A 13,604-nucleotide genomic window follows, 5' to 3' on the forward strand; every position below is an offset into this window, starting at 1 on the left:
GATGTCAAACGACATCCTAATTGACATTAATGGGCCTGCCTGCATGCAGATGCTCACCTGTGCATCTCATGCAGTCAAAAACAGCTCTTTGCACAGATGTACATTTAAGTGTGTCTGTGTGAAAATGGCCTAATTCTCTGCTATTTAATCCCCCCTCCCCCCCAAATCCCCACTCTTAGCACAAATCTGCCACCCAACTTTACCCTCCAAGCACAAATCCTCTCCCCCCAGCACACATCTTTTCTACCAGCTCAAATCATCTCCCCCCAAATTCCTCCAACTAGCACACATCCACACCCTCCCCCCCCCCCCCCTCATCACTCTCCAAGCAAAATTCTTCTCACCCTCAAATTCCACCTATTCAACACTGATCTTCTCACTCCTCTCCCCCACCCCCCATCTTTCTGTCTGCCAGTACATTTCCTTCACCTCCCCGAATTTACAGACCTCCCACACAGCACAGCATGGGAGCTGTTGTTCCTCACAGGCTCCTTCTTGTGACATGTCAGAGACAAGGAGAAGCCTAGGGAACGGTTCCTTCAGCTCTATAATCTGTCACAAGCAACTGCAGCAGTGGCCGGGTATCATGGTGTTGGGGACCCAGGGCACCCAGCAGGAGATGCGGGCACATGCTCTGGGTCGGTGCTCGTCTTTAGTAACGCCACTGACACCAAACTTTAGGTCCCTTTCACACATACGGTCCGTTTGTCCGTTTTTCATCCATCTGTTGAAAAACGGACATCAATGCATCTCTATGTTACAACGGATGACAACGGATGATCATCCGTTAACATCCGTTTTAATCCACTTTTTGGAATGGATGAATGCCCTATTTTTCATCCATCAAAAAAACGGATCGGACAAAAAACGGATGTAAACGGACAAACAGTCCGTTTTTCATCCATTTTTGCAATGGTAGTGGATGTAAAAAAAAATGGATGAAAAACTGATGAAAAAACGGATGTAAAACGGATGAAAAAAATGGATGAAAAAACGGACGAAAACTGATACATTTTGACGTGACTGAACTGATGAACTGAACGGACCGTATGTGTGAAAGGGGTCTAAGGGCTCTTTCACACGGCCCGTCTCCGTAGGCTGATCCGTTCTGCCGATCCCCGCTAAACCGGCAGATGACAGCTCCGTCTCCGCTTGCAGTGCGGAGAGGGAGGTGTCACAGCCCCCGCTGCTCTCTATGGTGGATCGGATGAGAGTGGACCGCCTGTCCGCTCTCATCCGATCTGTTCCGATCCCTGAACGGATGGAAAAATAGGGTTTCCATCCATCCAGATTTCACGGACAGGATCGGATACGGATGGCAGCGGGTGTCAGCGGAGGTGTCTCCGCTGACATCCGCTGCCCCATAGAGCTGCATGGAGGATCTGATCAGATCCGCCTAAAAACTGACAGGCAGATCTGATCCGATCGCCCATGTGAAAGAGCCCTAAAAGTGTATTTTTTTGTGTGCACTAAACAATGCTTTAATAATATTTAGTTGTTTGAAAAATGTATTTATTTTACAATATTTATACTTTTTTAAAAAAATTGATGTGACATTTTTTAATATACATCCCCAATAAAAAGGAACTGACCTGTGTCCACATAAAAAGGCAGGTAGAGGGCAAAGGTCTAGTCAACAGCAATGCCTCTGTTTTACCTGCAGAGTTTTCCCCAGTGTTGGCTCATTTACACTTGTGGTTAGGGGGAGGTAAAAACAAATAATTGAGACACATTTTTACTGAGTTTCCAGAGAGAAGAATTCATTATTTTGAGCAGCTCAAATTTAGCTCCAAGTCTCATGAGACTAGTAATCGGGTACAGCAGTGCCTTAAGCCTTTTGGTGCCACCCATGTCAGCAGCAATGCGGGTATTTAAATACATTCCAAACTGCTTATTTTTTAGGGTATTGATTTACTCGATAGAACAAAATTATAAACGCAACACTTGTTTTTGCCCCCATTTTTCATTAGCTGAACTCAAAGATCTAAGAAAACGGGGATTCATCTGTGAAGAGAACACTTCTCCAAAGTGCCGGACGCCATTGAATGTGAGCATTTGCCCACTCAAGTCGGTTATGATGACGAACTGCAGTCAGGTCGAGACTCCGATGAGGACGACGAGCATGTGGATGAGCTTCCCTGAGACAGTTTGTGCAGAAATGTTTTGGTTATACAAACCGATTGATGTAGCAGCTGTCCGGGTGGCTGGTCTCAGACGATCTTGGAGATGAACATGCTGGATGTGGAGGTCCTGGGCTGGTGTTGTTACACATGGTCTGCAATTGTGAGGCCGGTTGTGTGTACTGCCAAGTTCTCTGAAACGCCTTTGGAGACAGCTTATGATAGAGAAATTAACATCCAATTCACGGTCAACAGCTCTGGTGGGCATTCCTGCAGTCAGCATGCCAATTGCACGCTCCCTCAAAACTTGCGACATCTGTGGCATTGTGCTGTGTGATAAAACTGCACATTTTAGAGTGGCCTTTTATTGTGGCCAGCCTAAGGCACACCTGTGCAATAATCATGCTGTCTAACCAGTATATTCATATGCCACACCTGTGAGGTGGATGTATTATCTCGGCAAAGGAGAAGTGCTCACTAACACAGATTTAGACAGATTTGTGAACAATGTTTGAGAGAAATAGGCCCTTTGTGTAAACAGAAAAAGTCTTAGATCTTTGAGTTCAGCTCATGAAAAATGGGGGCAAAAAGAAAAGTGTTGCGTTTATAATTTTGTTCAGTATATTTTACCAAAATATTAAAGTAGTTCTAAAGCCTTAAGGTTTTTGACCTTATTGCATTCGAACCATTAATGTGAAAAATATTTTGTGCTGGAAAATCCCCCTCAGCCCCCACTTAAACTTACCTGAGCCCGATCCAATCCAATGATGTGCACGAAAGCAGCACGCTGCTCTCTCCCTCTTCCCTGGGCAGATTAATAGCAGCAGAAGTCAACAGCAATGCCAATTACAGACAACAAATGCTGTGCCAAGCGAGGGGGGGGGTATAAACAGATGCAGACAGGGTGGTTTGGGAGTGAGCACACATATGTGCCCCCATTGAAATGAGGGTACTTGCTGAAGAAGAGGAGCCTGGATCGCCGGCAGGGGACCCCAGAAGAGGCCATTGCACAGAGCAGGTAAGTATACTGTAATGTTTGATATTTTAATTAAAAAAAAAAAACAACAAAAACAAAGCTTTAATATAGCTTTAAAAATATATATACTGTACATGTGTATGTAAAACTGCCCTGGCAATGAAAGGGTAATCTCATACTACAGATAAATGCATATGAGGCTGAAGACACATGAGTGCCTTGGAAAAGCACATGGCAGAAAGAACACTGCTATTTTTTGGAGGACTTCAAGACAAAAAGGTACATCTTTCAAGGTATTGCTTAGGCACAATTAACAATTCTAAAATATCCCAATAGCATACCAATTCTTCCCTTTTTCAGATGTGTATCACTTCCATCAAAAAAAAAAAAAAGTAGTGGATTCTTCATTTTAGGAAAGGGGCGAGGCCATGCAAATCATTCCTTTTATTCTTTACAAGTAAATATCTTTTGTTTTAAAAATATTCTACTGTATTTCTCATTATTTAGGTGTCGGTGGTGGTACTTTTTGGTTTTTTAAATTCACCTCACCTCACTCTGATGTCTAGCTGTTTTAAGTTTTGATATTACTTTAGTTACACACCAATATACAGAACCCTATCACCATAGTTGATCAAAAGGAAGGCAAAAAACCCCCCCAAAAACATATAAAGCATGGTCAAATTTGCTGTAACAGGTGGTAAAAAGTAATGCTCCAAAATTTGTTCAGAGTTAGCTTTTGATTATTTAGGTTTAAAGCATTTCTAAAGGGATTTTTTTTTTAAAACAATAACAAACCTTATACTTGCCTGCTCTGTACAATGGTTTTTGCACAGAGCAGCCCTGATCCTCCTTTTCTTGGGTCCCCGCTAGTGATATGGGCCTCTCCCCCTTGCTGAGAGCAGGCAGCTTGCTAAGAGGGCACTTGTGCTTGCTCGCTCATGAGCCAACTCTCTGTGTCCATAAGACACAGAGAGTGTGGCTCAGCCCCACCCCCACCTCACTGGCTGTGATTGACAGCATCAGGAGCCAATGGCTCCTGCATCTCAGCCAATGAGGACCGAGAGACCCGGTAGAGCCTCCGTTCTCATGCACTTTGCTGGATCAGGGATTGGGTTCAGGTAAATATCAGGGAGGGGGGCTGAGGGGGGAGCTGCACACTAAAGGTTTACCTTCTTGCATAGATTCCTGTTTTAGCTTTAACAACAACTTTCGTGTTTTTTTTTTTTTCATGAATTAATATGAATTATAAACAGTTATGTCAGTGTGAGTACCAATTGTGGCATTCTGTACTTGCTACGTACTGGTAAATCAGGCCCTTTATATTAAATTGTCTTATTGTTGTAAAGAGTAAAGCTTATGCAATTTATTGGGTAGTTTTTTCTGGTATGCATTTATTATTATAGCAAGGTAGATTACAATGTACATGAACCTAAAGCAGGTTGGAGACCTAAATTGGACCTATAGCTATCTACGACGCTTCAATAATTTACATACTTTGTAGCTGCAGGTACTGTAGCAGAAGGACTGAAGTTGTTCAAACTGGTGCTCCCAGCAGCTCAGTTCACTCTGCTGACCACAGGTTCACTTTAAAATATACATAAATCCAAAATAAAGTTAAAAAATAAATAAAAACAGAATTACATTTACTGGTAGTTTGCTTTTTAAAATTAAATACAATACTGCTTTTTTATCCTTTATTGCATATCAGCAATGCTGACTTCCTATCATTTGTTTTTAGCTATCTGTCTAAATGCATGCACTCTGATGAAAGTTGCATGGCATGTCCCCAGGCAAGTTTCCTGATGGACACAACAGTGGAACATGCCTGTGCAATGTGTGTCAGTACAGCGACTTTTGGTCTTCATTGAGAGAGTGTGTAACATACAGAACTATTGGGAGACAAGTGTTGTCACCTTATAACCGGGAGAGCCTGAAAAAAGAACTTCATAAGAAAATCACAAGAAAATATTCTGAAAAATAAATCACAAGAAAATATTCTTCAAATAAAAGCTGCTGTTTTACAAATTATTTTTTAAAACACATTAAAGTGGATGTAAACCCTAACATATACCCAGTGCAGTGAACAGCCTCAGATGATACACAGAGAAGAAACAAACCTCCCTACAGAAGTTTTTTTTGCATATCTGCAGTTTTTAGATTTCTACACGGTTTAGAAAATTAACATTGTGTTACAATTTTTTCTTCCTGTTCCAGCAATCGGTGTGGAGTCTTGGCATTCGCTGTGTGTGAGCTGATTGGAGGAAAGGCACACACCCCCCTCCACATAGGCAGAGGAAGGAAGAAACATGCAGAGCTGTGCTGTAAATAGACCACCAGTCTGCTAATCTATCTCTATGCACCCACTCCGACACAATTTTCCAGCTGCTTTTTTCTCCTGTGTCAAAGAACTTGTCAGAAGTTATCATGCTGATAACAGAGGAACGGAGCAGCAGAAAGATATGGGATTTAGGGCTTTGGAGAGAGACAAATAAGCACTACAGGGATATGTGCCCAGTTTACATCCACTTTAAATTAAAGATTATACATAACATTTTGGTGATTGGGTTTAGATTCATTTTGTACATTTAATACAAATAGAAAACAGTATCCGATTTCTTTCAATGAAGTAAGTAGATGGAAAAGTAAATACATAAAAAAAAAACCCCTTAACAACGTGTTATTATCAAGCTAACCACTTGCCTACAGTGCACTTTCACCCCCTTCCTGCCCAGACCGATTTTCAGCTTTCAGCGCTCTCACACTTTGAATGACAATTACTCAGTCATGCAACACTGTACCCATAAAAAATTTGTGTCCTTTTTTTCCACACAAATAGAGCTTTCTTTTGATGGTATTTAATCACTACTGGGTTTTTTATTTTTTGTGCTATAAATAAAAAAAGACTGAAAATATTGTGAAAAAAACACATTTTCTTTGTTTCTGTCATACAATTTTGCAAATTAGTAATTTTTCTTCACAAATTTTGGCCAAAATTTATACTGCTACTTATCTTTGGTGAAAATAACCCAAGTAAAGCCCCGTACACACGTACCGATGGTCGGCTTACAAATGTTCCTCTTTTCTCCCCGGGATGTCGGTGTCTGCTGAAAAGTGCAAAGACAGCACAAGGACAGCACAAGAATTTTGTCCGCCGACTGCAGAAGTGATGTCATGTAATGGTTAACTTTCCCTGTGTTTTCTATTTTCTGAGCATGCCCAGTCTTGCAAATCTGCGGTCTGTCGGCCGAATTGTGTACTGACAGGCGAACAATCGTCCGTTCTGGTGTCGGCATACAAATATTTTCATGTTTGCACGAAAGACTTTTGTCCGCGGATTGTGCGCAGACATCTGTCGGAGGCACCATACTAACACGCGTACAATCGGCAGATCCTTCGTCCACCGACGTTTGTATGCCGACGATCGGTACGTGTGTACGGGCCTTAAGTGTATATTATTTGGTCTTTGTGAAAGTTATAGAGTGCACAAGCTATGGTGCTAATCATTGAAAATTGATCACACTTGATCACACCTGATGTACTGAAGGCCTATCTCATTTCTTAAAAAGTCAGGAAAGTACAAATACCCCCCAAATGAACCCTTTTTGGAAAGTAGACATTCCACGGTATTTAATAAGGGGCATGGTGAGTTTTTTGAAGTTGTAATTTTTTCCCACAATTCTTTGCAAAATGAAGATTTTTTTTTTTTTACAAATTGACGTAAAAACAGGTTATTTCTCTCACACAGCATATGTATACTTGCAACTACACCCCAAAACACATTCTACTACTCCTCCTGAGTATGGCGATACCACATGTGTGAGACTTTTTCAAAGCCTAGCCACATACAGAGGCATCCAAGTAGCAACGTCCGGCATTCTAGGAGCATAAATTACACATATAATTTCCTGACAACCTATCGCACTTTTGAAGGCCCTGGAGCACCAGGACAATGGAAACCCCCATAAAATTACCCAATTTTGGAAAGAAAACATCCCAACGTATTTTTGAGGCATAATAAGTCTTTTTTGAACGTTTCATTTTTTTCCACAAGTTTTTGGAAACTGTGGAAAGAAAATGAAAATGCATTTTTTTTTACACAAAGTTGTCCATTTATGAAATATTTCCAACACATACCATGTACATAGCAAAAATTGCACCCCAAAATACATTCTGCTACTCCTCCTGATTATGTCAATACCACATCAATAACAACGCATGACGCCCCAAAGAAGCTCTTGTACCTTTTTTGGGCGTCATGCGTTGGTTGCGCGATGTCACCGCGATTCGGCAGGTGGAAATCGCGGCAACATCGCACAGCGTTTGGGGTGCTATTGCAAATCACGGGCAACGCACAGGCGTCCCGCAATTTGCAATGATTTCCGGATCGCGGGCAGAATTGCTGTGATTCTGCTCGTGATCGCTACGCTCACATGTGAACGTAGCCTTATGGGGGGCAATTTCTGGGCACTGACGAGGTGACTGTTGGGTGACAGGTGCAATTGGGGGGGGGGGCTGAGGACTGTGTGGGGACGTTTATTTTTGTGCTTTTACATTGACAGGTACACAGAGCAGTAACTCACTGTTTCTGGCTCTGCTCTCCTCACACTGGAAACAGTGTGTGAGGAGAGAAGAGCTAGTAACAGTGAGTTACTGCTCTGTGTTTACATTTTGTGATCGGCTGTGAATGGATTCACAGCCGATCCCATAGTAAACAGCCACTGTCAGTGGCTGTTTACTACTGCCGGTGACTAGCTGTGTTCCTAGGGAACACAGAGCCACCGACATGACCGCGCAGCGGGCTCCCGATCGTGCATGCGTAGTCTTCTTCTGGGCTGCTCTATTGTGATCGGCTGTGTGATTAGATCACAGCCGATCACGTGGGTAACAGCCATGCTCATTGGCCGTTACTCCCCTGCCGGTGACGCGCTGGGTCTCGGGGACACGCCGCCACCGACAGTGCAGGGCAGTGCGCACACGATCGCGCGCCTGCCCTGCCTGAATGGGCTGCCGTCATATGACGGAGGCCCAGAACAATGGTCACACCGCTCCGCTGTCATTTGACGGTGGGCGGGCGGCAACTGGTTAAACAACTGTAGATGCCAAATTGCTCTTTGTGCACCTGACAATATATCATGCTCTTTTCTGAAATAAAAACCTTGTTTTTTCATGCTGGTGCTGTGAAATTATTTTGTGTCATGCAAATCAAATTTCAGGTTTCATTTTTTACTACAAAAATTGAATTGTTTAAAGTGCACTTGTCCCTAGATTGTGGACATTAAAGGTAAACAGCACTGGGATATTGGCTATTTGTCCCAGTGCCATTTTAAAATGGTGGTGGAGATCAGCAACTCCAACGGGTCCTGGTGGAGGCAATCTTTGGATCTACCATCTTCCTGTAACAGACAGCATTCTGTGTTAAGCCCAAGAGTTGTAATGAATAGGTTCTGGGCTTCTGATGCTGTCACAAATTGCTCAAAAGCAGCACCTTTTGAAAGCCAAAGTAAACAATTCTGTGTTGTGTTTACATTGGGAGTGTCATGACATCATGAGGGACATCACCACACACCCATTCACTATGGAGGGTCAGGCAGAGCTGTCATAGCTTTACCCAGCCTTCCACAAAGCTGTCAATTACTTTTGTAGCACTACCCCCCGCAAGGGCTGCAGATAACTGGTTCCCCTATTCCTGCAAAGCAAGGCGACAAGCATTTTCCACTTTCACCAGGACACAAGGATACAGTCCCTGAGTTTAGGTTTGTTGTTTTATTAGGGGTAATACCTGAGATAGGGGTTATGGGATGCCCAACTTGACTGGAACAATGAATAGTGACACCTTCATTGAGAGCCCCCCCCCCCCTCCAGACCCAGGGGTCTCCTCCTATGCCACCGACCACCTCCTCAGCACTCCATCTTCAACCTGACTTCTCTGCCGGCATAGCTTCACCATGGGCTGACTTAGTCACCCTGCCAGGACATTCTGCCTAGGGATTGACCGAATTCCCTCAAGTATGAAGATCAGCCCTCCTGGCCTCCGTCCACTAAATTCTAGAAGTTTCTACAAACTTCCAGATCTAGGGGGAGGTACCAGTGACCTGCCTCTGTGGAGCCATCAAGCCTAACCTGCAGTTGAGCATGGGAACACATGGTGTTCAGAAAGTTTGGGACTTTATATGAGGTGTGACCAGTATACACATAATGATAATGGTATTGCATATACATCTGCTGGTAGGCATATAGAAGCATATGGTTAACATCACGTGTTTATTGACATGTACATAGCAGTTAATATAAATACAATAGGTACAAAACAAAGAAAGGGGGACATAAAAAAAAATAAAAAATATACGTATGGATAGCATGATACAACCATGAAAATTAATAACGATCAATAACAAAATAAAAAGGAGTAGAGTGTAAATGAATATTGATAATAATAACCTGCAGTTACCCTGACCCAATTTCTGACATACAAACTAACCATGAGTCATATTTTATATTTGCCTGCACTAATACTATTACACTAGAGGGTGCTACACTTCTATAGTGACCTATTGCAGCCAGCAATAGATGACTAACAGCAGTGATCTATTGCTCCAAATTTGCATGGGGGACTTGTGGATGAGTTCTCCAATGTTCAGATCCAGAACCCACAAGATATAAATGTAAGGTGAAATAAAAAAAAGTAAATACTGTAAATATTAAAAATGTCTGTCGTGTTTTGTGCATCTCTGAAGCACAGTTGCTGTGCGCAGCCACCCATAGAAATGTACGTGGGTATAAGCCAGTACTAGTGTAAACAAGTGAAGCATATTCCCACACACTATAGGCATGTTTATGCAAGTACTGCCATAAACCAACAAACAGTTGCCTACAACCATTCATTTTTCAGGAAATACACCTATATGCTATATGTGGGTTTTCCCGAATATCTTCATATACGGGCTTACAATCATACACAGCTATTCATTTGCATAGGCAGCCTTCCACACAGCTGTATGCAGCAACTGAACTTTTAGGAAGCAGATAAACTCACACATTTTAGTTTGTATGAAAAAAATGGACCATGTGCACAAGGCCAAATAAAAATATTCCCTCCTCAGAATACTTCCTAAGCTGCACCAATGATGTTGGATGTTCTGAATGACATTTGTGTAAGATCAAGGTCATTAAAATCTTTAGCGATTGCATACCTAAAAAAAGTTGCAGTCATGCTAATCTGTGCCCTCCCCAACCTATCTTAATGTTATCATAATGTTATACTAACAATTTGTGTTGTTAATAATAATGTTATACTAACAATTTGTGTTGTTAATAATTGTTGATAATGGAAAACATAGCACACTTAAGCCTGGTACACACTAATAGTTTTTATTGTTCAACCCAGCGTGTTGAATGAAAAAAAAAACCTGTCAGCTCCGGTTGGAGCCGCTGTACTAACAGTCCGATATTAGTACAGTCATCTCCCCTGCTGAGCTGTTGTGTTCTGGCAAGGGGATGACCCCCAAATCCAGAACACTCCGGTCAATGCTCTCAGCCATTGGCTGCTGGTTTTCCAGCATACTTATGATAAATATAGAAAGTGCTGAGCAAATAAATAATAAAATATAGACAGTGCTGCGCAAATAAATAATAAAATATAGACAATCTGATATGAAAACTATATATATCCGTAATGAAATAGCTCATGTGATATACTATAACCAGCAGGGAAGACCCAGCTGTCATGGTACACGTGGGTACCAATGACATAGGCAGAGGAAGACGGAGAGTCCTAAACGATTTCAGGGACTTAGGCGCTAAGTTGAGGACTAGGACCTCCAAGGTAGTATTTTCCGAAATACTACCTGTACCTCGAGCCACACCAGAGAGGCAGAGGGAGATAAGGGAAGTTAACGAGTGGCTGAGGAGCTGGTGTAGTAAGGAGGGTTTCGGGTTCCTGGAGAACTGGGCCGACTTCTCAGTCGGTCACCGGCTCTTTGGTAGGGACGGATTGGGGTGGGTGCAGCCGTACTGGGTGAGAGGATGGCCAAAAAGTTAGAGGGGCTTTTAAACTAGGGAATGGGGGGGAGGGTACAGATGTAGAATTAGCCAGTGGAAAGCAAGTTTCAGAGGGCAGAAATGGGGGCATTAGCGGTAGGGTGTTCGGAGCTCCTATACCCAGGGTGGGTATGGGGAAAATTCAAGAGAGCAGCCTAAAAACATCAAATGAGGATATTTGTAACCGATCAAAATTAAGAGGTTTGTATACCAATGCCAGAAGCCTGGCCAACAAGATGGGAGAGCTGGAGCTACTGATGTTTGAGGAGGACTTAGATTTTGTGGGGATAACTGAGACTTGGTTTGACAGCTCTCATGACTGGATGGCGACCATTCAGGGGTATTCCCTTTATCGCAGAGATAGAGAGGGTAAAAAAGGGGGAGGGGTATGTCTGTATATTAAGAACAGCATACAGGTAAATATGAGGGATGATATTAATAATGGAGCTAAGGACGAGGCAGAATCCCTATGGGTAGAGCTTCAAAGGGATGGCACGGCGGGGAAGGTAATATTGGGCGTATGCTATAGGCCCCCCAACCAGAGGGAGGAGGGTGAGGCGGACCTCCTTTTACAGATAGGATTGGCAGCAAGGATGGGAAATGTCATTATAATGGGGGACTTTAATTATCCAGATATAGACTGGGCAGAAGGAACCGCGCACTCAGCCAAGGCTAGGCAGTTCCTAAATGTTTTGCAGGACAATTTCATGGGTCAGATGGTGAATGCACCGACAAGAAACAATGCGGTACTTGACCTACTGATTACCAACGATACAGACCTGATCACGGATATAGAAATACGGGACAACTTGGGAAACAGTGACCATAGGTCAATAAATTTCAGTATTAATTACAGTAATAGGAAGCAGAGGGGTAATATAAGGACACTGAATTTCAAAAGAGCCAATTTCCCTAAACTGCGCTCACTGCTAGAAAATATCAATTGGGATAGAACCCTGGGAACAAAGAACACGGAGGAAAAATGGGAGTGCTTCAAGAGTATACTAAACAGGGGGATTGACCAGTGCATTCCAAAGGGAAATAAATTTAAAAGAGCAAAAATAAACCCTGGATGGCTAAACTCCAACATAAAAATGCATATTAGTGCTAAGGAAAAGGCCTTCAAAAAATACAAGACTGAGGGCTCATTGGCAGCATTTAAGCACTACAAAGAGTGTAATAAGAAATGTAAAGACGAAATCAGGGCGGCTAAAATAGAACACGAGAGACATATAGCGGAGGAGAGCAAAAAGAACCCCAAGAAGTTTTTTAAGTATATAAACAGTAAGAAAGCGAGGCCAGAACACATTGGCCCCATAAAAGATGATAAAGGAAATATGGCCACTGAGGACAGAGAAAAGGCGGAAGTGTTAAATCATTTCTTCTCTTCAGTCTTCACAAAAGAATCGGGGGGCTACACAAACCCAGCTTGTAAGGCCGAACTAAATAATACACCTCAGGAAGTGCCACCATGGCTAACAGAAGATAGACTTAGAGCCAAACTAGAGAAACTTAACATAAATAAATCCCCGGGACCGGATGGCTTGCACCCGAGGGTTCTTAATGAGCTCAGCCAGGTGATCGCCAGACCATTATTCTTGATCTTTAAGGATAGTTTACAGACGGGTATGGTGCCAGCTGATTGGAAAAAAGCCAACGTGGTACCAATATTTAAGAAGGGGCCGAGATATATCCCGGGTAACTATAGGCCGGTCAGCCTAACATCTGTAGTCTGCAAAATTTTGGAGGGGATGTTAAGGGACCACATACAAGACTTTAGTAATGAAAACGGTATTATAAGTAGTAATCAGCATGGATTCATGAAAAATCGTTCGTGCCAAACCAATCTATTAACCTTCTACGATGAAGTGAGCAGCCACCTAGATAAAGGTAAGCCTGTGGATGTGGTGTATCTGGACTTTGCAAAGGCCTTTGACACCGTTCCCCACAAACGATTACTGTACAAACTAAGGAAGGTAGGTATGGATCAGAAGGTGAGTACCTGGATAGAGAACTGGCTCCAGGGGAGAGTACAGAGGGTGGTGATTAAAGGGGAGTACTCGGATTGGGCGGGTGTGGACAGTGGGGTCCCCCAGGGTTCTGTCCTGGGACCAATCCTGTTTAATTTGTTCATAAATGATCTAGAGGAGGGGATATCTAGCACAATCTCAGTATTTGCAGATGATACTAAACTAGGCATGCCAATATCTTCTATGCAGGATGTGGAAACCTTGCAAGCAGACCTGAACAAAATAACGGGGTGGGCAACTACATGGCAGATGAGGTTTAATGTTGATAAATGTAAAGTAATGCACTTGGGGGCCAGAAACCAGAAAGCAAGCTACTCACTAGGGGGGGAACCTCTGGGTGAGTCTAGGATGGAAAAGGACTTGGGGGTACTGGTAGACAACAAGCTTGGCAGTGGCATGCAATGCCAAGCCGCCGCAAGCAAAGTCAACAGAATACTGGGA

This window comes from Pelophylax lessonae (assembly GCF_965119305.1).
Source record: "Pelophylax lessonae genome assembly, chromosome: 2".
In the NCBI taxonomy this organism is placed as follows: Eukaryota; Metazoa; Chordata; class Amphibia; order Anura; family Ranidae; genus Pelophylax; species Pelophylax lessonae.